A 22,873-nucleotide genomic window follows, 5' to 3' on the forward strand; every position below is an offset into this window, starting at 1 on the left:
GGGCCTGTGGGAAGACAGGTATGCTAATGTGCTGTGGGTGGAGCTGTGAAATGATCCAACTGTGTATCAATTTAGAATTATACAAGAAAAGTGAATGATCTTACTTGAGGGCAGATATCCCGGAGAAGTCCTAAGACTATGGGGTCAAAGATCTAGAACGGGGGAGGGATTCTACTTCTTCCAGTTCCCTCATTTTACAAATGAGTAAACTGAGACCTGGGGAGGGGAAGTAACTTGGCCACAGTCACACCGGTAGTGATTGTCGGAAATGTGACTCGAACCCGTGTCTTCTGCCTCATTCCGTCGTACAGTGTTCCACACTGTTCCTTCCATTCTACAAAGGTCCAAACTATACATAGTAAGAAGTCTGTGGTAACTCCAATTTGGGAGCAAAGTGGGTGCCCCTCAACTGGGGAATGATTAAATCAACACAACAGAATATTACTGTACAATAAGAATGGTGAATGTGAGGAATTCAGAGAAATGTGGGAAGATTTATATGAACTGATGCAGGACAACCATAAGAACAACATATACTATGAGTACAGCATGAAGAGAAGAAAAAACATCCCTCAGTGGAAGTCAACATTAAGTAATGGAAAAATCCATGACGGTCCCAGAAGAGGGGTGATGAGACATCTGGGGTGGGGCAGGGTGGGCTGTGAAATGCCCATTATGCAGAGGCAAAAGTCTCCAATGAAACGCTGATGGGCGTGGGAGCTTTGACCTGCTCTGTTGCTGACCTGGGCTGGTGTGCTTAGACACCGTAGACAGTTTGTTGTCCACACCCACCTCCCCCCCTCTCCCCCGACCCCTTGCTTCTGGGGGTTCTCCATACTGATGCCAAGTTCAGTGTGGATGCCCAGTCCCAGAGCCTACTGCATCTCAGAACTCCTGAGCTCAAGGAGATCTGCCAGCACTGGCCTTTCAGCATGTGCCCATTGCAACTTTGCGGCGTGTTGCTTCCAAGCGTAATCTTTCAAGTCACAGACACATTACAGCCTGCATGAGTGCGCCCAGAGAAGTCACATGCTGCAGAAGGGCGGGAGAGGAAGGAGTAATCCTGCAGCCAGAGGGATCCATTCTACCGCCATACTTGACAGGCCTTCCGCAAACCTCCACACCAGAGGGATGTTGAGGCAGACACAATACGGAATTTGGAGTTAGAAGCCTTAGGTTCAAATCCTGACTCTCTTGCTGACTACCTGTAAGATCTTTGGAAAATCACTGAACTCTCAGGCCCTGAATTTTCTTAGCCATAAAAAGAAAAGATTAGATTAGGTGACTTCTCATATCCTTTCCAACTCTAGATCTATAACACTAATGTCTACTCTTACCTAAGGCCTGTCTCTCTTGAATACGCAGTCAGCAGAGAAGCATTACTGTCTGCTGAAACGAGCAGAAGAATGAGGTTCTAGTCTTGATGTCACTGTTTACTGTGTTGACTTTGACATTTTCCTTAACGATGCCCGACCTGTTTATTTATTCATTCGGAAAGCATTTTACTGTGTGTCAGGCACTGTGCCTAGTACCGGAAATTCAAAATAAGCCATTACCTGCCTTCAGTGCTTTTATTCCCTTGGGAGGAAATGTGGACATTGATAAAGTCAAGGAATTTAAGTCCAGACTAATTTTCAGAGGGAGAGTGTTTTCTAAATCTTCTAAGGAAGTATTGAGAAATGTAAGAGATGATGATGGTGATGATGGTGATGATGATGATGGTGGTGGTGATGATGGTGATGTTGGTGATGATGATGGTGATGATGGTGATGGTGATGGTGGTGGTGATGATGATGATGGTGATGGTGATGATGGTGATGGTGTTGGTGATGATGATGGTGGTGATGATGATGGTGATGATGGTGGTGATGATGATGGTGGTGATGGTGATGATGATGATGGTGGTGATGGTGATGGTGATGATGGTGATGGTGATGATGGTGGTGATGATGATGGTGATGATGGTGATGATGGTGATGGTGATGATGGTGGTGATGATGGTGGTGGTGATGATGGTGGTGATGATGATGATGGTGGTGATGATGGTGATGATGGTGATGGTGATGATGGTGGTGATGATGGTGATGGTGATGATGGTGGTGATGATGATGGTGATGATGGTGATGATGATGATGGTGATGGTGATGGTGGTGATGGTGATGGTGATGATGATGATGGTGATGGTGATGATGGTGGTGGTGATGATGATGATGGTGATACCTGAAACCCACCAGCTTCCAAATCCACAGGTTGCTTTTGCCTGGAATGGTTTTGCTCTTTGGTTCTGTCCCTTACAAGCCCTTGTTCTTTGAGGTTAATTCAGTTCAATTCTCTTGTCCTGCTGATGCCTTTCCTCTTTCTCCTAATTGTTGTTGTTCCATCCCCCAGAAGGAAAAAAAAATTGTATTCTTTTTATAACATCCATAGATTGGAAGCCTCTTGGGGGCAGGGGCTGCTTTGTTTTTAATTTTTGTATCTTCAGCGTCTGGTGGTGATAGCAGCCACTTAGTAAACCCCTTCAATTGCTTTGCCCTGGGGCTTGTGGCCATGTGGCTATTTCTGCTCTCTGTTCCATATCCGTGGAGAGAAGAGACAACATTCAGCACTATTATCTGTGGGCCTTTCCCACTCTGAAATAATGTGCTATCAGTATATGGAAAGACAAAGCAGAATGAAAACCCAGCCAAGGGCCAGTCTTGATTTGGAAGTATAACACAATGCCTGGCACATAGTAGGCACTTAATAAATGCTTATTGACCTGTTAATTCAGGGCAAAATGTCTTTTGGTGCTAAGAGTCCTTCTACCAACTTGTTAGTTTTTCTTTGGTACGTGGCTTATTTAGTATAAAATATACGTGTTGAGGTAGGTAGCACTCTGGACTTGGTGACTGGAAGATCTGAGTTCAAATTCAGCATCAGACACTTACCAGCTATAAATACTAGGCTAGGACAAAATAAGGCTCCTCTCACCTTGTCATGGGCCCATGAGCAGCCCCAACAATATTTTTTAGATCATTGTACCTTAGATTCACCTACTGCCACCAGAATAAAATAATCAGTCAGCTGAAAACCCAACCTGCCCCTATAGGGTCTTTATACATTAGAAATAATATGCACATTGGTTTAATTAACTTTTTTGTCTGCTACATGGACGTGTATTTGGCAAAATCAGGGGGACTTAAGCTGCTGGCATCCTGTCTGTTTTTAGAAATGGTGGTGTGAAAAAAAAAAAAAGATGGTGGTATGGAGCCTGTAATTCACAAAATCTTTTCTATCCTTGGGAATTTATAGAAGGGGAACCTTTCTGTAAGGTCTGAAGAAGGGTAAGGTTTGACCCTTACAAGTTTGTGGGGAGAGGGTGTTATTTTAACTATCTTTAGGCTTTCATTTGAGTTGTGCCCCATCTGCTTTGTGTCACAGTCCAACCCTAAACTTAGATCCTGTTAGCCTCTTTGTCCTTCTCATCACCAAAAAATATCACAGAAAATTCTCCCTTGCATGTCATGGGGGGAGGTACATCCCAGAGGGAGGTAAGTGTGTCCCCATGTGGATAGAGATGCTGGCACTGAGGGCCAGCTGCCAAGTGGGCTTGACGTGCACACACAACATCCATCACTCTCTCCTCCCTTCCCTGCTCCCCTTGGTTGGGGAGCTGGATTGTCTTCTGCTGGATTGGGCTTCCTTGCTCATGGGAGAACATGTGACCATTGACATGTAGTTAGAGCTTCATTCATTCCAAGAGAGAGCAACAGCTGTCTTTGGGTGAGCAACCTTGTTTTCTTTCATTTAGATTTTTTTTTTTGGCTTTTATAATTATTAATAGCAAATGTCATTTCGTTCTATGATTTATTTATTTATTCTTTCATTGATTCGTTCCTCTTTCATGGAGTTGCCCTGTCTGTTTTGGAAACTGTCTCAGGAGCTTTCAGAAAAAAGGAGAGATACATGCGTGCATATGAGTCACAGCTGGGACCAATTCCAGTGGGCTGTGTGTAAAGAAGAGTAGGAGAAATGGAAAATGAAATACATTAGTTGCACTTCGCTGTTGAAAGTATTCTTCTGCTATTGATTGAAGGCTCCTATGAGTCAATGTTCGTTGTTTTCAGGGCTAGCACAGCCAAAGGAGAATAGGTACTGAGCCTGAAGACCAAGTATCAACTATACATCCTAACGCTAGAGGCCTTCTCGTCCCACTGTCTTATTTTAAAGGGGAGGAGACGGAAGCTCAGGAAAATGAAATCACTTGTCCAAGCTCACTTAGATATTAAGAGTCAGGGGTAGGATGTGAACCCGGGCTTTCTGACTCCAGAGCCAGGCTGCCTGCATAAACCTCGGGTACCTGTTGTTCTAGGTGTGTGGTCCCCAAAGTAGGAGACATCACACCCCCAGGGTGTCGCAGGGCATTTACATTTTCGACCTAATCTACTTAATAAATAGGATTGTCAGGTATCTCTTTTAGCCCAGGGTCGCCTGGCAGAAATCCCCAAGATGCCAAGGGTACCATGAACTGAGGAAATGTGGGAACCAGTTTGTTACTGGATAAGAAGTAGAGATAGTGAGTAATGGAACAGATGAGGCGCCAAATTAACCCCGTAACCTAGTGTTTGAAAAGCCCAAAGATCCTAGTGATTCGGGCAAAAACTCACTGTTTTTTCTCCCAAAAACTTTTGGGAGAACAGAAAAGTAGGCAGAAAATAGGCTTACACCAACGTCTCGCACTGTGTGCCAAGAAAAGCTCAAAATGGGTACGTGATTTAGATGTAAAAGGTGATTTCATAAGCAAATTGGGGGGGGGCATGGAAAAATTATCTATCAGATCTGGGGATACGGCAAGAGTTCATGACCAGACTAGAGGTAGAGAGTTTCACAGGAGGTAAAATAAAGAGTTTTGATTAGGGGAAGGGAATGCAATAAGCATTTATTAAGTGCCTATTACATACTAGGCATTGTACTAAGTGCTTCACAAATTTTTCCTCATTTGATTTTCACAACAATTCTGGGAGATAGTTGATGTTATTATTCCCTTTTACAGTTGAAGAAACTGAGGCAGACAGAGGTGAAATAACTTGCCCAGGTTCACACAACTAGTTAGTGTCTGAGGCTGGATTTGAACTCAGATCTTCTTGACTCTGGACCCAGCACTCTTATCTGTGTATCACCTAGCTGCCTGATTAAGTTTTTGCATATGTGCTTAAACCAATGTACTTACAATTAGAAGAGAAGCTGGAGACTGGGGAAAAAATCTTTGTAGTAAATTTCTCTGATAAAGGTCTCATCTGTAAGATATGCAGGGAACTGATTAGAATTTATAAAAATAAGAGCCATTCCCTAGTTGATCAATGGTCAAAGGCTATGAACAGGCAGTTTTCAGAGGAAGAAATCCAAGCTATCCATAGCTATATGAAAAAAAAAATTATTTAAATCACTAATAATTGAAGAAATGCAAATTAAAACAACCTCACACCTGTTGCAGTGGTTAACATGGCAGAAAAAGAAAATGACAGATGCTGGAGGAAATGTGGAAAAATAAGTATACTAATCCACTATTGGTGGAGTTGTGAACTGGTCCAACCATTCTGGAGAATAATTTGGAGCTATGTCCAAAGGGCTATAAAACTGTACATACCCTTTGACCCAGCAATACTGCTAATACATACATACATATATGTATATATATATGTATATATGTATACACATACATACATACATACACACACTACTACGTCTATATGTCAAAGAGATCAAAGAAAAAGGAAAATGAACTATATGTACAAAAATCTTTGCAGCAGCTCTTTTTGTAACGACAAAGAATTGGAAATTGAAGGAATGTCCATCATTTGGGGAATGGCTGAACAAGTTGTGGTATAAGATTGTGATGGAATACTATTGTGCTATAAAAAATGATGAGCAGGATGGTTTCAGAAAAATCTGAGAAGGCTTATATGAACTGATGCAAAGTGAATTGAGCAGAAACAGGAGAACAATTTATACAATAATGAAGATATTATAAAGATATTCAATTTTGAAAGACTTAGTTACTCTGATCAACATAATGAACAACTACACTCTCAAGGATTCATGATGAAAAATGTTATTCACCTCCAGATAGAGAACTAATAGCTCAGAGTGCAATATGAAACCTCATTCCTTCCTCCTTCCCTTCCTTCCACTTTTCCTTTTTCTCTCCCTCCCTCCCTTCCTGCCTTTCTTCCTTCTTTCTCTTTCTTTTGCTCTCATGTTCGTTCTCTCTCTCTCTCTCTCTCTCTCTCTCTCTTTCTTTTTTGGACATGGTCATTGTGAAAATTTGTTATACATAACTACATATATTTGTAATGGTTTTTGTTTTTCTTGCCTTATCAGTGAGTGGGGGAAAGGGGAAGTTCAGAACTGAAAATGAAATTAAATTAAATGTAAGAAAAAAATTCTTTATGCCACCAAAATATTATTTTTTAACGTTCATTTTCAGTTCCAAACTCTCTCGCTCCCTCCACCTCCGCCCCCATTCATTGTGAAGGCAAGCAATATGATACCCATTTTACATGTGAAAAAGATTTTTCAAGAAAGTTCAAGAAAGTCGTAAGACACAAGACACTTCCCCACTCCAGGCAGTCTCCCATCCAAGTGCTAATGATGCCCAACCCTGCTTAGTTCTGAGATCAGGGTAGGACGGCCTTGTTGTTTCTAGGGACGTTGGTAGGTAACCTAAGGCTGTATCCATTCCACCTCTGAGTGCTGATTCGTCCAACCTGTAACACACGAGACTGTCCACCCACACACACACACACATCCACACACACATACACACACACGCCCTGTTCCCTTTTATGCAACAGATAATGCTGAGTGAGCAGATGCTACTGGGCTGAGGCTGGCAACACGGAGATCATAGTTCTGATTACCTGAATGTCAATGAGGTGTTTATATCAAGGAGAAGCATCCTCAGGAACATGCCTGCCGGGGCTGACTCGGGGCCAGTTGCTGGCTCCGGGGGGGTGTTAACCAGAGCAGAAGATGATGCTGGATACTGGCTGATGGCCGCAGAACTCCAGCTACCAGTGATGGAAACTCCGCCAGAGCTCTGGAGAGGCAGGCCAGGCCTCCTGGGCTCTTCCGTCCTGTTCCTCCACCTCGTTGCTGGTCCAGATAGCATTTAGCCAGCCCCCACACAGGTGGTCCCTGGCTGTGGTATCTCAGGACCTCCATAGCTTTAGAATCTGAGGTTCAGAGATCAAAAGCAGAAAAGGGCCTCTTATCCAGGTCTTCCTTTTAAAAGAGGCCGATGGAGCTGAAGTCTGGCACCCAGGATCTGACAGGGAGTAAGTGACCAACCCGAGATTGAAATCCTCTGACGCTGACTAATGTGGTACATTGGTGGATGGATTTGGAGTTGGAGGACCTGGGTTCATATTCTGTCTTTACTGCTTACTAGCTGTGTGACATTGGGCAAGTCCATTAACCTCCCTGGGCCTCAGGGCTTCAGATGTAAAATGAGAGTTTGGCCTTTCCTTCCAGCTCTAAATCTGAGTCCCTAATCAAGATCTTTCAGAGCCTTCTTAAGCTAGCGTCTGTGGGTAGACTTCAGGAGGCCTATGAACGTGGAATTCTTGATATTTTTGATGACTTTATATCATTGTTTTCCTGGCTGACGCTTGTGGATTTTATTTGATGTGTTTGAAGACTGTTCTGAGAAGGGGTCTGTAGCTTCCCCAGACGGCTCAAGGCATCTATGACACGAGATACAAGCCCTTCTCTAGAGCCAGCGCTTCCGGTGGCTGCTGGGGATGTGGGCCTGTGGGACGCACATCTCTCCAGCCTAACAGGCCGCTGCTTTCCTCCCTTCTAAGCAGTTAGCTTCCCCCACTGCCTCCACCTCGTCTTCCATTTCCCCGTCCTCACTGGCCAAAAGACCAGGGTGTCCCACGGAATAGCTGCACCCGTGGGTAAATCATTTAATCCTCACTTAGCACAGCACCTGGCATGCTGTAGGGGCTTAATGAATGTTTAGTGATTGATAACAAACCTGCTGTGTGACTTTGGGCACGCCATTTTAACCGGACCGGGATGAAGTTTCTTCGTCTCTACACTGGCGTGATGGTTCCATCTAGATTCTGTCTGATCTAGCAAGAATCTGTTCAGCTCAGACTTTGTGCAGGGCGCCATGCTAGCTACAGGATGTGCAAAGACAAAGTGAAAAGCTGGCCCTTCCCTCAAAGACCTTGCCTTCTGCTGAAGGGAGTCAGCGTGTGTCCAGATAAATAAATAAACACTTGACCAAATATTTGAGTAGGGAGAGAGTACTAATAACTAAGGGGCTCGGGAAGGGCTTCTTAGAGGAGGTGGAATATGGGAGAGCCTTGAAGGATGCTCTGACTGATTGCTAGGAGTACACAGAACATTACCATCCCCCAGGCTGGGCAGGCATGTCTGGACTGGGCTGTAGTGGAGAGAATTTTTGGAGATCACAGATAGATCAGAGGATGGAAACATCCGTCATTCTTCACTTTCTCTGTGCCTTTGTCTTTTCCCATTAGAGGGCAGGGGCTATGCCCTGTCAAAATATGTCTCCCTCTTTGGCAAAGCCCACTGGGTACTTATTTATTGTCCGGTGAATCAATCTCTCTCTCTCTCTCTCTCTCTCTCTCTCTCTCTCTCTCTCTCTCTTCCTCTCTCCCTCCCTCCCTCCCTTCCTCCTCCTCCTCCTTCTTCTATCTCTTCCTCTGTTCTCTCTCTATTCTCTTTGTTTTCTCTTTCTCTTCTCCCCTCCTCTTCCTCCCTCTCTCTATTTCTGTTTTCTCCTTGTTCTCTCTTTCTTTCTCTTTTCTCCTCCCTCTCTCTCTCTCTCACTCTCTCACTCTCTTTCTCTGTCTCAGAACCCCAAAAGGCAGTAAAGCTGAGCCCCACAGTGACCTCATCCTGCCAAAACCCTACCTGTGAAATGTTTTCAAAAGTAGCCATGTCACACTCATTAGACTTTTCTTAAATTCAAATAATATAGGCAGAATGGATGATTAGAGGACTGGCCTAAGAAACAGAAAGACCTTGTGTTTCAGTCCCATTTCTGAAACTTGCTAGCTGTGTGACCATAGGCTAATCACTTTCCCCCTCTAAAGCTCCATTGAGTCTCCAAGATGACAAGTCAGCGATGGGTTGCAATCTGCATCAGTGAGGGGCTTTGTTCTGACGTGATTCTGCTAGGCAGTAGAAACTCAGATAACTAACTGATAAAGCAGCAGGGGACTGATTGGCTGTGGTGGATTGCCAAAATTAAACTGAACAAATCCAGCCGTACCATGACACATGGGCACACACAGAGCAGCCTCTTTTTCCAGAAAGTTTGTCCCCTTAAACAAATTAATGCTTTCATATTCATTCTGTAATAGGAGGTGGGAGAGAGATGCCCTTAGATAAATTAATTCTATCATATAAGTTATGTAATAGTAAATGTGAGAGGCAGGATGGGATAATACACAGAAAGCTGGCCTGATGACGTGTACTAGCTAAATAACCACAGGCAGATCCCAGAGACTCTTAAGTTACAAATGAGGTGGCATTCTCTTTTGGTAGAGGAAAGGTCTGGAATTCCATGAGTTGATAGAATTACAACTCAGGAGACGTTACGAGGCATCTAGTTCAACCTTGCCATTTTACAGATGAGGAAACTGAGGCCCACCGAGTCAGGATCACCCAAAGATAGCTCAGATTTGAACGTAAGTCCTCTCCCTCCAGATCCAATATTTGGAAAGCTCAGCCCAGTATCTGACGCATAGTGGGTGCTAGTGAGGATGACGGTGCTAAGACAGTGATGGTGGTGATAATGATGATACCACTCTGCCTGTCCCATCAATGAAATCACAAGTCTAGCACACCCCCACCAAATAATACTAATACTACTACTAATAAAGATATTTTGAAGGCGAGCCCTTCATGCTCTTTCCTTTTCCAATTTCACCAAAGTCATCATCCATCCCAATCCATGAAACAGTGGCTTCTTCCTTGGCTTCCAGCTCCGTAGCTAAGTGGTTCCATTTCGCAGCCCATGTCACCCATCCGGAAGCCAGAATATTTGCAGATTGTCCTTCCCTTGCTTCTGGGCTCCAAATTCCTTTGTAAAATACAATTTCAAAAACCTTCAACGTTCAAGCGGCTTCTTGGCACCCATACAAGACATTCTTTTGGCAGATGCAAATGGGAGCACAAGTAGCCCCTTGACATATCTTTATTCACCTAAAAAGAATGCTCGAGGAGTGGTTTGGATTTAAAAGCAAGAATTAGGTTCAATTAGGCAAGCCTCTGCTTTCCCCTTCCTAGAATTCAGACGTGAAGAAACCCTCTTAAAAGTTGTTTTAGGCATAAAATTACTGGTTCACACTAGTTCTATCTGTTAGAGCCAGGAATCGATGAAAATCTAGAGTGCCCACTGAGAGAATGTACTTCATTCATGTGCTCAGTCAGTCACTCAGTCATTCCTTCATCCATTCCATTCATCCATTCACACAATGTCCAAATCTCAGAGTTTGAAAAGGAGGGATTCCACAGACCTGATATAACATCTAACTGGTAAAAGAGCCTCCCCTCTCCCATTCTTGACACAGGCTCTGCTTAAAGACCTCCAAAGCAGGGGAAGTAGCCGCCTCTCAAGGGGAGCCCATTTCCCTCTGGGACAGTTCTACTTGTTAGGAAGTCTCTCTTTGCAACATCTAACTATTCCCCCTAGTTCTGGGACCCGGCCATTACAAGACTATTGCTTCTGCCATGTTGACTGCCCTTCAGTACTTGAAGACAGCTTATAATTTTCTCCTAAGCCCTCACTTCCCCAGACTAAACATGCTTTCATTCAACATACATTTATTAGGCACTGAATGCCAAGCCCTTGGTTGGACACCAATGGAGGTAAGAGTTTGGACAGCGGCCAGCCTGTGCCCTCATAGAACCCACAGTCCAGTGTGGGGGCTGGGGAGGAAGGAACCACAGTTAACTATAAACTCCAACAGTACTACTTTCTTTATGTTCAGCTAGAGTCATCAACATTGTCAGATCCAATGGCTTCTCTGATCTAGCACGTGGGTGATTTCTGTTTGATCAGAGCAGATAACTTTTCCTTTTTTCTGAAGCTTCCTGAGATTTTCTAGGAGAATTCACTTTTATACCTGAAGGTCACATGTGGAGAGCATACATGGAGTCTGATTGTCCTTCCTCTCCGGAGGCAGGACAGCCCTAGGAGGGACCAGGCAGAACCCACAGGTAGTAGGAGGCAGGAGCAGCCCAGTAGTACCCACCCTGTGGTAGTGGTTGTTAAGAGCTGACTGCTGGCTGCTAGCATTCACAGAAACAATGCATCTTGAAGCTCAGAGGCATCTCAGAGGCCCAGATCTGCTCCAGCCCACACCAGAAAAAGAATCCCTCTCTGCAGCTTACCACACAAGGGATCACCCTTTGTTGAAATACTTCATGAGGGGAAACTTACTGTTAAGCTAGGTGACCAAGTGGAAAGAGTTCTGGGCCTCGAGTCAGGAAGACCCGAGTTTGAATTCTGCCTCAGATACTTTGTGGTGGTTGTTCAGTCATTTCATTCATGTCCGATTCTTCATGACCCCATCTGGGGTTTTCTTGGCAGAGATAACTGGAGTTTCCTTCTCTAGCTCATTTTACAGATGAGGAAACTGAGGCAAACAGGGTTAAGTGACTTGCCCAGGGTCACCCAGTTAGTAAGTGTCTCAGGCTGGATTTGAACTCAGGAAGAGTCTTCCTAACTCCATGCTCAAAGCTCTGTTCACTGCACCACTTAGCTGCCCTCAGATTCTTCCTTGCTATGGTACCCTGGACAGATTACTTCTCTCCCATGTGAAACCTACCTCTCAGGGTTGTTGTAAGGACCAAATAAAATTACTATATGTAAAATGCTTTGCAAACCTTAAAACACTTTGTAAAGGCCAGCTATTATGTTTACTGATAGATTTTCTGGGAGAATTCACTTTTATACCTGAAGGTCACATGTGGAGAGTATACATATGGGTCACTGCAGCCTGGATTCTACTCTTGGCCATAGCTATGTGACCTCGGTGCACCATTTCTTCTCCCTTGGCTACAGTTTCCTGATCTGTAAAAATGCATGGTTTAAATAGATGATTTTTAAGACCACCACCCAGCTCTAAAATGGCACGGTCCTATTTCTGTATACCTGTTGAGCCGTGTAACTTGGTATGATTTTCAGCTGTCCTCTGAACCGGATAGAGGAAAGTCTGCCCCTAAAAAGCTAATGGATGCCTCAAGTAAACTGAATTGATATGGTAAAAATATCCAAGCCCTGCTGTCCCTTTTCCCATGTGGCGGCCTTCCCTGTCTCTCGGTACGTGTCTTGTTTGATACCCAACCCATTGAAAGATTGAGAACATTCCAAGATGGTGATTTCCTCTCCAAGAACCTCCCCGACCTGTTTTGTCCCGTTACTACCTCACATGATTTCCTCGTACATATTAGACGCTAAATAAAGTTTTGTTGGCCTCCTCTCCCAGAACAGCAATAATAATGCCAACTATTATTATTGTTCTGGGAGATGCAGCCCAACATACCTTTATTTAAGCCTAAATCTTTGCATTAAGGTTCACAGACCATGTACTTTTTCACATAAAACTTCATCTTCTCCATCCAAGTATGTGCATTAACTTCCCTTCCCCCCTCCATCTCTTAGAATCTCTTGTTTCCTTCAAAAACTCTCCTAAAACGACAGCTTCTTCATTAAGCCTTTTCATGGCTGTTCTTCACATTTGGAATACTTTCCTTCCCCGTGTCCATCTCCTTGTCTCTCTGGCTTCCTATAAGTCCCAGCTAAAAGCCCTGCCTTGTATAGCAGGCATTATAATCACAATCCATGGGCTTTGTTTATTTATTTTTATTTTTAAATGTAGAAACCATTCTTCTAGTTCACAGTTCATGCAGAAATAGGCAGCAGGCAGGATTTGACCACAAACCGTAGTTCGCTGACCCCTGTTGGCAAGGAAGCTCCTCCTTAATGCTGGTGCCTGATTTCTGTTGATTATTTCCAGTTTATCCTGAGTATAACTTTTTTATGTATAGTTGTTTGTGTATTATCTCCCTATTAGACTGTGAGCTCCTTGAAAACAGGGACTTTCTGTGTATCCTCAGCGCTTAGCACAGTGGCTAATAGCACACAGTGGGTGAATAATAAATGCACGTTGTCTTGACTTCATCTCCCAGCTGCTAATACCCTCCTCTTCCCCGCAAAGAGTACTTTAAAATTTTCTTTTGTGTGTGTATGACATAGTCTTTATTATGTGTAATCTCCCTTAGTAGAAGGGAGAGCAGGGAATATATCTCATTCCCTTGAGAGCAGGGAATATTTCATTTGTGTCTTTTTATGCTCAGAGCCTGGCACATAGAAGGCACTTGGTAAATGATTAATAATGGAGTATATAAATGGGGACATCAGCTGGATCCAAGGCATATGACCATTTTCCACCTCTGAAAAGAACAGGTTGGACTCTCTAAGGTCCCCTTTTTTGTGCATCTCAAACACCCTAGACACACATACACACCACACAAATATCACGCATACACATAAACACATACCTCCCCACACAGAGCACACATGCATACCCATGCATACGTCCACACAAACACATGCATATCACAATGAAAGATCACTCTTAGCCTGCCCTAAAGGATTTCCATTGAGCAGAGTGTGGTTTCCTGACGTGAACAAAATTGCCTTACAGACAGAGGGCCAGAGATCAGCAGGACCAGATGCCTTTTCTCCTGACACCGGCTCTGTGCTTTCATGCTAGGACCATTCTGAAGAGGGATGAATGGGCTGGAAACCCACCTGGACCTTTGTGCATGATTAGTGCTGGCGGACAAACTCTTGGCTTGAGCTTTGCCTGGAGGGGAAGTCCTTCACCTTTGCTTACCTTTTTTTCTTCCTGGCTATGCATCTTTGATTTCATTGGTGCAGGGAACTCCTAGTATGGAAGCTACTCCCACCAGTGCCTATAGCAATCTGTTTAATTCAGAGAATGGGGAAGAAAACATCCATTGAGTTAGTGCCTACTGTATGCCAGGCACCGTGCTAAGCACTTTACAGATATCATCTCATTTGATCATCACAACAACCTTGGCAAGTAGATGCTGTTATTATCCTCATTTTACAGTTGAGGAAACTGAGGCTGACATAGGTTAAGTGATTTTTCCAGGGCCACTCACTAAGTATCTTAGGCTGGATTTGAACTCAGATCTTCTTTCTGACTCTACAACCAGTTTTAGAGTTTCCAAGGGCTTCCCTAGGATACTTTCTGGAATCAGTGGATGTTCTCACTTCTTGATGCTGATATCTTAACTTAGGAATATCTTTCGGGCAGTTTTTTTTTCTTTTGTCACTTAATAAAGCATCTGAGTGCTTAAAACAAACAGGTTCAGCGACTTGCCCACGGATACCTGATCGGTGAATGTAAGAGGAAGAATCGTAGATTTAGACCTAGAAGGGACCATCTCCAAGTGTCCTGTACAGATAAGGAAACTGAGGCACAAAGCAGTTAATATTAAATATTAATAACATAATATCAATATTAGAGATAAAATCTGAACCATAACATGTTGCCTCTTGCTTTTTATGTTCCTCCATAAAGAATTTCTCATCCTTCCTCCATCCCCAGCACCTAGTACAGTGACTGGCACACAGTAGGTGCTTAATAAGTGCTTGTTGGTTGATAGATTAACTTGAGAGGCTGTTTTGAAACCTGTAACTTGAGGATTTATTTCTAGGAATAGTTGCCAACAAAAAGATGAATCTGACCCTGTGTACCTTCCAGCCACTGCGCTCCCTCCTCCATTGCTGTGCAAAATAAGTCACTCCTTCTGCTTATTCCCTCCTCTCCCCATCCCTTCCCTATCTCCCTCATGATAGTCCTCCAAATGCTCAAGGCATTCCTGCCACACCCTGTCTACCCAAGTCTTTTCTTCTCTAGCCTAAATACCCCCAGTTCTTTTAGCCAGTCTTAAATGGCATGATCTCAGTTCCCTTCTCTCTCCTAGCAGGTCTAGTCTGGATAACCTCAAGCTCATCAGTGGCTTTCCTAAAATGCAGTCCCTGGAATTGAATACCATTTTCCAGATGTGTTCTGACCGGGACTGAGGACCCTGGGAACGTCTCCTCCATCATCCTCATCATTATGACTCTCTTATTCTCCTTTTCACGCATTGATCTGGAAATCCGCTAAAGCCTCCACATTTTCTTTAAGCAACCTGCCATATACATATTCCTCCCCTGTATTTATGAAGTTGACTTTTTGAACCTATATAGGATTTTACATTTATCTGCATTAGATTCAGTCTGATTACATTTGACTCAACATTCTAGCCTACCAAGATATTTTTGACCTCAAACACATTATCCGTCTCTCCCAACCTTATGTCATTTGCCCATCTGCTGACTGGGCCAGTATGCCTCTATCTAAATCGTTGATTAAAATGTTAAACAGCACAGAGCCAAATCCCAATCCCTGAAGCATGAAGAGCATTAATGACTAATCTGGGTCTGGCATCCAACCAGTTCCAAATCCACCTGACTGCCCTATCCCCATATTAGGGCTAAAGCAGGAGAGTGTGATTCTTAATGAGTCTAATAGGCCATAATCCACAATGTCAGACTATCCCTCCAGCTTCTGGCTTGAAACAGACCTTTCCCCCAAACCCATGTCTCCTTATTTGTCCTTGAATGAAGGGATGACTAAAGCATTTATTAAACTCTTTCTAGTCCCTGCTCTCTGGGAGCTCATATTCCATTGTAGGAGATAACACATAGGGAAGGATTCAGCTAGAAGTCAGATGGAAAGGGCCCAGGGTCCTTAGGGGACAGCGGCAAAGTCGATGGTGAGGTCTCTTCTTTCGTGTCATTTCCACCAACAAAATCCTATCAGTTTCTGATGATGAACCGTTTGGTGGGGTCAAGGACTTAGGAGACAAGGCTTTTCTTTCCTGAGTCTCCAATAGCTGTGGCTGCAGCCCGTGCAGGAGCAGTGATATCAATCAGTAAAAATGTATTAAGTGCATAGAATATGCAGGCATTACCCTAGGCTCTGAGGATACAAATGACAGTGAATGCAGCAGTCTCTACTTTCAAGGTGGTTACATTCAGATGGAAGGGACAACAAGGACATATATCAGTATATATGTGTCCATCTATCTATGTTCAATCTAAAGAAAATAGATGAAAATAAATAAATAGTTTGGGAAAGAGGTGACTGCTGGTTGTTGGGATTAGCAGAGGCCTCATGAAGAAGGTCTGGAAGGCAGGGGAGGATTCCTTGGGTCTGAGGTGGGTCAGCAGAGGCTTCATGAAGAAGGTGTTGAAGGCAGAGGAGGATTCCTTGGGTCTGAGATGGGTCAGCAGAGGTTTCATGAAGAAGGTGTTGAAGGCTGAGGAGGATTCCTTGGGTCCGAGGTGGGGAGAGAGGTCATTCCAGGAATGGAAGGGGACCTATGCAAAGCTACAAAAATGGGAGGTGGAGTGCCATATATGAAGAGCAGAAATGGTGCGTTTGTCTAGACAGCAGAGGCCACCAGGGGTTGAATGTCCAGCGAGGCTGGCACAGTAGAGAGATGAGAGAAGCTAACAGAATTTGTCAAGGAAACACACAAAGAAGAGTGTGCCTGCTCTCTTCTTAATTCACATCTTTCACGCTCTGAAGAGCACAGATAGCATCTCCCCTGTGACTTACAGTCACTTCTGTACTTTAATGAAGTATAGAAGGCAGATGGAACAGTATGGGAGTATGGGATACAGAGACCACAGCCCTCTTATAACATTGTGCATGGTCTTATAGCGTTCCTATGACCAGAAAATCCTTTATCTTGTAGTCAACCTGGTGACTACCTCTCCAAAGCTCGCTAAGTCAATCCTCAGAGACTCAAACACGGCAGAAGTTTCCAGAGCTTGTGTTTTATTGACAAAGCCTTCAAGAAGCCAAGGGCCTTGAGCAGAGGCCAGAGGACCGTTTGTGAAGTGTGTCACAGAGGGCATCCTTCAGGGATGGGTTGTCTTCCCATTCTTTGATCCTGAGGTCATCACCACGTAGTGATGAGGCACGGGAGGACCACCGGTCATAGATTAGAGCTGGAAGGGACCTCAAAGAACATCTGGCCCAACCCCCTCTTTTTTTACAGATGAGGAAACTGAGGCTAAGAGAAACTACAGGGCTTGCTCAAAGTCACAGATCGTAAGTGGCGGAGCCAGCATTCAGCTCTGTCCCCAGCTTGTCCCCACTTTAACAGCACCTCTCCTACGTGCATCCTCTCTGCTCTTATCGCCTCATCGTCTCACTCCTGGATCATTGCAGTAGCCGGCTGGTGGGTCTTCCTGCTTCAGGTAGCTCCCCATCTGAGTCCATCTTCACTCAGCCACCAAAAGGATTTTCCTAAATCCTTTTAGGATTTAGGATTACTGACAGGTCCAACCACGTCAGTAAACTCCAGTAGCTTCCTTTTACCTCCGGGATCAAATATAAAACATTCTACTTGGTGTTCAAAGCCCTTCACGACCTGGTCCCTTCCTGCCTTTCCCACCTTCTTACGCCTTAACTCCATGCTGTTGCTTTCTCTGTCTCCCAGCCTTTCCACTGACTGCCCCCCCCATGACTGGTACGTTGTCCCTCCTCAGTCACCTGGACTCCTTCAAGACAGCTCCAGTCTGACCTTCTGCTAAACTTTCCCAGACTCCAGTGTCACCCCTCGGCTGGTGCCTTCGCTCCAAGATTGCCTTTCATCTACTGTGAAAGTATCTTGGACATGCATAGTTCTTTACAGATTGTCTTCTCCAGTAGAATGTGAGCACCTTGAGGGCAGGAACCATGTTTGTGCCTTTTTTTTTTTTTTTTTGTCTCCTCAGCAGTTGGCACGCTTCCTGGCACATAGCACGTAGCAAAAGTTTTTGTTATTGTTGTTGTTTCAGTAATGTCCAATTCTTCGTGACCCTATGTGGGGTTTTCTTGGCAAAGATACCGGAGTGATTTGCCCTTTCCTTCTCCGGCTCATTTACACATGAGGAAATTGAGGCAAATAAGGTTAAATATCTTGTCCAGGGTCACACAGGTAGTAAGGATCAGAGGTCAGATTTGAACTCATGAAGGTGAGTCTTCCTGACTATAGGCCTGGCGCTCCATCCACTGCGACACCTAGCTGCCCAGCAAAAGTTTAACGAATGCCTATTTAATGCCTGACTGATTGGCCTTGGAGTCAGAAAGACCTGAGTTTGAATCTTGATTCAGGCACTTATTACTTAAGAGGAAGTCACTTAATTTCTCTGTGCCTCAGGACTCAGTGGCCAATAAATCCTCTTGGCTGGCTCTCAGGCTATGAGATGTGGAGATCATTTTGGATCCTGACTGACGGCTTGCGTGTTAGCTCTTTCTCCCAGCTGAAAAGCTGGCATCCAGATGGGAATTTCACTGCAAGCGGTTTGTTTTCTCTCTTGAAAACCATGAAATGTGATTTCCAGTTGAACAATGCCAGTAAACTTGGGATTTCCTCCAACCGTAATCCCCACCCCCTTACCTCCTGGGTCCCTTTCAGCGGTACCCATGAGGAATCAGGGATGTGGAATGTCCAGATGCTGTCCTCACCCTGCCCAGGGGACAATGCTGCCATAGGTATTGCTTCTAGACTGGTCGCTGAGTTATAACAAGCCGCGGAAATGTAGCCAAACTGAAGATTTTGATTTTGACAATGCAATAAAAAAGATAGGATTGTAGGACTGAGAACTGGAAGAGCTGGTTGGTACAGCGGCTAGAGTGCTGGGTCTGGAATCAGGAAGACCTGAGTTCAAATCCAGCCTCAGATATTGCTAGCTATGTGACCCTGGACAAGTCACTTAGCCGCTCTCTGCCTCAGTTTCCTCACCTGTAAAAGGGGATAATAATAACACCTTGCTCCCAGGGTTGTTGTGAGGTTGTATTGTATTTATAAAACGCTTAGTACAGTGCCGGGCGCATATGAAGGAGATGCTTATTTTCTCCCTCCCTGAAAGGAGCCTCATGTTTGGTTGTAAGTCTTCTGACTTCGTCACCTTTAGCATCCATTGTGTCACACAATTTCTGGAGCCCCTCAGATCCAGGAAGAGGGGCTTCATTCCTGCAGGTGCTTGCTGACATGCCAGAAAGTCCTGAATTCTTCACGTCACAGCTCTCCAAGTGTCTCTTTATGGCTGGGGGCCAATGCCTGCCATATCATTAGGCAGATCGACAGGCTTACCAAAGTGGAGTGAATGGACGTTCTCACTGAAGTAAGTGAAGGTATTTGTTGACCTTGGGGGGTTCTCCTTTTCCCTCATTTTTTTTTTTTTTGGTGCTTATTTCATCTCTTCTAGACTTAGGAATGAAATCTTCCTGAATACCAAACCCAGTGCTCTATTCAGGGTGCTACTGAGCTGCCTCTAACTGCCTTTTTTTTTTTTTAAGTTTTTAAATTTTGGATTAGCCAGGTGAAAATTTAACAATCAGTTCTCCAACTCCTTGAACATGGCTCTAAGAGCCCTCTGTATACACTTGTTATGAGCCTATACTATTTCTCATCAAAACGATGGCCACTTATTTCATAAGATTTTCTATAAATTTTTAACCAGCATCTAAAGATATCTACCAATCCTTTTCTCCTTTTAGCCAAGGAAGTTTTTATCTTTCAATAGCCGCCTTAGGGCAATGGCTCCTGTTTCCTTAATATCTTACGAGGTTTTATTAATAAAGTTTCTGGAACCATGGTGGTTCATTTTATAGCTCCCCAGAGTATACATTAAGACCTGTATTATGAAGTTGATAATTACTTTAAAAGAGTTCTTCCTATTCAACATTGAGTTCAGGATGTCTTAAAATATTCAGCCATATTGTTATGTTACCATTATCTTGTTCTCATCTTTTTTTGATGGGGTTCCATTAGGAATGGTCTTAGAACGTGTCGCTAACCTGTTATTGTCATCATTTTATATTTATTATTTGTTACTTTATATTTATTATTTATATTCATTGTTCTGCAGACAGCTGCTTTTTATAATGGAATAAAAGTATGAGAGTGTTAGCTCATCCTCCGTATACTCCTGGAAAGCATCCTTGGTATGACCCCAGTAGCAGACAGGGCCCAGGCTTGATAGGAACCTACACTTTAAAAGTACTTTGTTTCATATAGCTTAAATATTATAAATATTTAATATGGCTTCATTTATTAAAAAATATAGTTCTGAAATGAATATTGCTGCTACAATGCTATAATGTAGTATTGATGATACTCATAGCCTTTTGAGGCACAAAGGAACTGTTTGATGGTTCCAAGTGGCCCCAATCTACCCTTAGTTTGAATTCTTGTTCCTGCATTTTTCTAATTTTCCTGCCTCTTTTCTTATAGTCAGGCTGTCTACACTGTCACTCTGGCTCCTATTAGTTACCGCTACTATAACTGTCACTTTTGTCTTTCTGGTTTCCTACTTCCAGGCTGCTTTGGCTAATAAGTTAACTTAGCTAAACCAATTAACTCAGCTAGTTAGAATTCTGTGCAAATTAAGAGGTACCTCCACCTCTCAGCCCTTTTCCATCTGTCTTCTGACCTTCTCCTTCTCCAAAATGACCAATGACCTCTTCCTGGCCAAACCTGCTTTTTTCTGTATCCTCATCCTTCTTAGCCTTTCTGTACTGCCTGATACCATTGACCTCCCTCTCTCTCCTCCCTGATATTCTCTCCTCTCCATGTGGTTATGGCACTGCTTTCTCATGCTCGTGCTCTGACCTGGCCAATTACTACTTCTCTTTCTTCTTCTGGACCATCATCAATACCACAAGACCCCCAACTGTGGGTCTACCCCCATGGTTTTGTCTCACTCGTCCTCCCCCTCCTCCTCTTCCTCCTTCTCTCTCTCTCCTCCCCCTGCCCTGTCCGTCTCTGTCTGTCTCTCTCTGTCTCTGTCTATCTGTCTCTCTCTCTCTCTCTCCCTCTCCTTCTCCCTCTCCCTCCTATCCTTCTGCCTCCCACCACCTTCCCTCCCTTATCCACAAATGCCACTGAATGTTGTCCAAGCCACCATCCTTCATCCAGCTATCCAGCTCCATAATGATGAAAGGAACCAAGCATTTATTAAATACCTTCTGTATCCCAGGCATTGTGCTAGATATTTTAAAAATATGACCTCATTTGATCCTCACAGCAACCTTGGGAGGTCCTATTTTTATTCCCATTTTATAGTTGAGGAAACTGAGGCAGGCAGAGGTGAAGTGACTTGCCCAAGGTCATACAGCTAGCACATGTCTGAGGCTGGATTTGAACTCAAATCTTCCTGAATACCAAACCCAGTGCTCTATTCAGGGTGCTACTGAGCTGCCTCTAACTGCCTTTTTTTTTTTTTTTTTAAGTTTTTAAATTTTGTTTTTAATTTATGGAATAAAACAAGTATTTCCATAATATAGTATAATAAAAAAAAGATGATTGTGCATGAAACTGCAAATGTATTATGTACAGCTTGCTATTCCTTTCAAATATATAGTAAAGTCATCGTGCAAATTTCTTTTTTTTCCTCCCTCCCCTCTCCCCCCACCTTAGAGGTGGCTACCATTAGACACAAATATATAACTATATATGTATGTATATGTATATAGAAAATCATTCTCTCACTGCTAACACCACCTCAGTGCTCTCCTCAGTTTTTCATTCCCCCTCATCTGCATGGCCCACCATTTGCCGATTCTTTTAGTCTTCTTCTACACTGTCTATCCCACAAGCTTACGTGGCCGCCATCTTAGTGCTGGCCGCCATCTTAGTGCTAGCCGCCATTGCCACCCCGTCTCTTACAGTTGCCCCCTTTTCATCTGTAGCCTGAGAGCAACCCCCTGGCATTGCAGGACAGGCTGGCATCCATTTTGTCGTGTCCCAGGGCTTTTCTGGGGAGTGGGGTGGGGCAGGCCATGAGCTCTGCTGTGGTCTGGCCGGATCCAGATCCCAGCAAGCCCTTGTCTTGGTTAGCATTCCGCCGCCTTCCTGGTATGCAGAGGGGACAGTATGTGCTTGCTTTCAGATGACAAAATACAAACATCTCAGCTTGCAAAATGGATACATTTGGAGGTGATTAGGCATGTTACTAAAGGATTTTTCACTTTGTAACATGATTTGCCCAAGTTTCTTCTGGGAGTGAGCTTCCATCCTTCATTCCCTCCCAGAATCCTTCCTGGCCCTCCGGCACTGACTGGTGCACTAACTCGGGTCCTGCTTATTTGTGGGCAGGTACTCTTTCCCCCCCTGCCTTGCCCCCAATTCCATGCTCCTTGAGAGCAAGGGCCATGGGTCTTTCTTTCTTCTTGGTACCCTTGGTACCTGGCATAGTTAGTGCTTTCTGGTTTTGGGGGTTTTTTGGAGGGAGGGCATCCGGACCTGTGATTTCAGCCACGTAAGGAATCCCCAGCATGGACTTTGCCACTTGGAAGTCATCCTCCTCCTCCCTTACCACCTGTAATAAGTTCATTGTCAGTAGTTGGCAATGTTGACAGAGGCAGCTGGGTAGTACAGTGGATAACTGGGCTTAGAGTCAAGAAGACCTGAGTTCGAATTTGGCTTCAGATACTTGGTAGCTGTGTGACACTAGGCAAATCATTTAATCACTGTCTCAGTTTCCTCAACTGTAGAATGGGGATAATAATAGCACCTATCTTATAGGGTTGTTGTGAGAATCAAATAAAATGGTAATTGTAAAGTAATTAGTACAGTGCTTGGCATAGAGTAGGCACTTCATAAGTGTTCTTTTCCTTCTCTTCCCTCTTCCCTTCCCTCTTTCCTTCCCTTCCTTTCCTTTCTTCTCTCTCTCCCCCTCCCTCCTTCCTTCCCTTCCTTTCCCTTC

At 44.0% G+C, this 22,873-nt stretch overlaps 1 protein-coding gene across 1 annotated transcript in view; it reads left to right on the plus strand.

Moving 5' to 3' along the window:
• SPATA5 (spermatogenesis associated 5) overlaps positions 1–22,873 on the plus strand; it is a 227,007-nt gene that overhangs the window by 173,296 nt on the left and 30,838 nt on the right. The window lies entirely within an intron of this gene.

This window comes from Vombatus ursinus, unplaced genomic scaffold, assembly GCF_900497805.2.
Source record: "Vombatus ursinus unplaced genomic scaffold, bare-nosed wombat genome assembly UNPS02010193.1, whole genome shotgun sequence".
NCBI lineage: Eukaryota > Metazoa > Chordata > Mammalia > Diprotodontia > Vombatidae > Vombatus > Vombatus ursinus.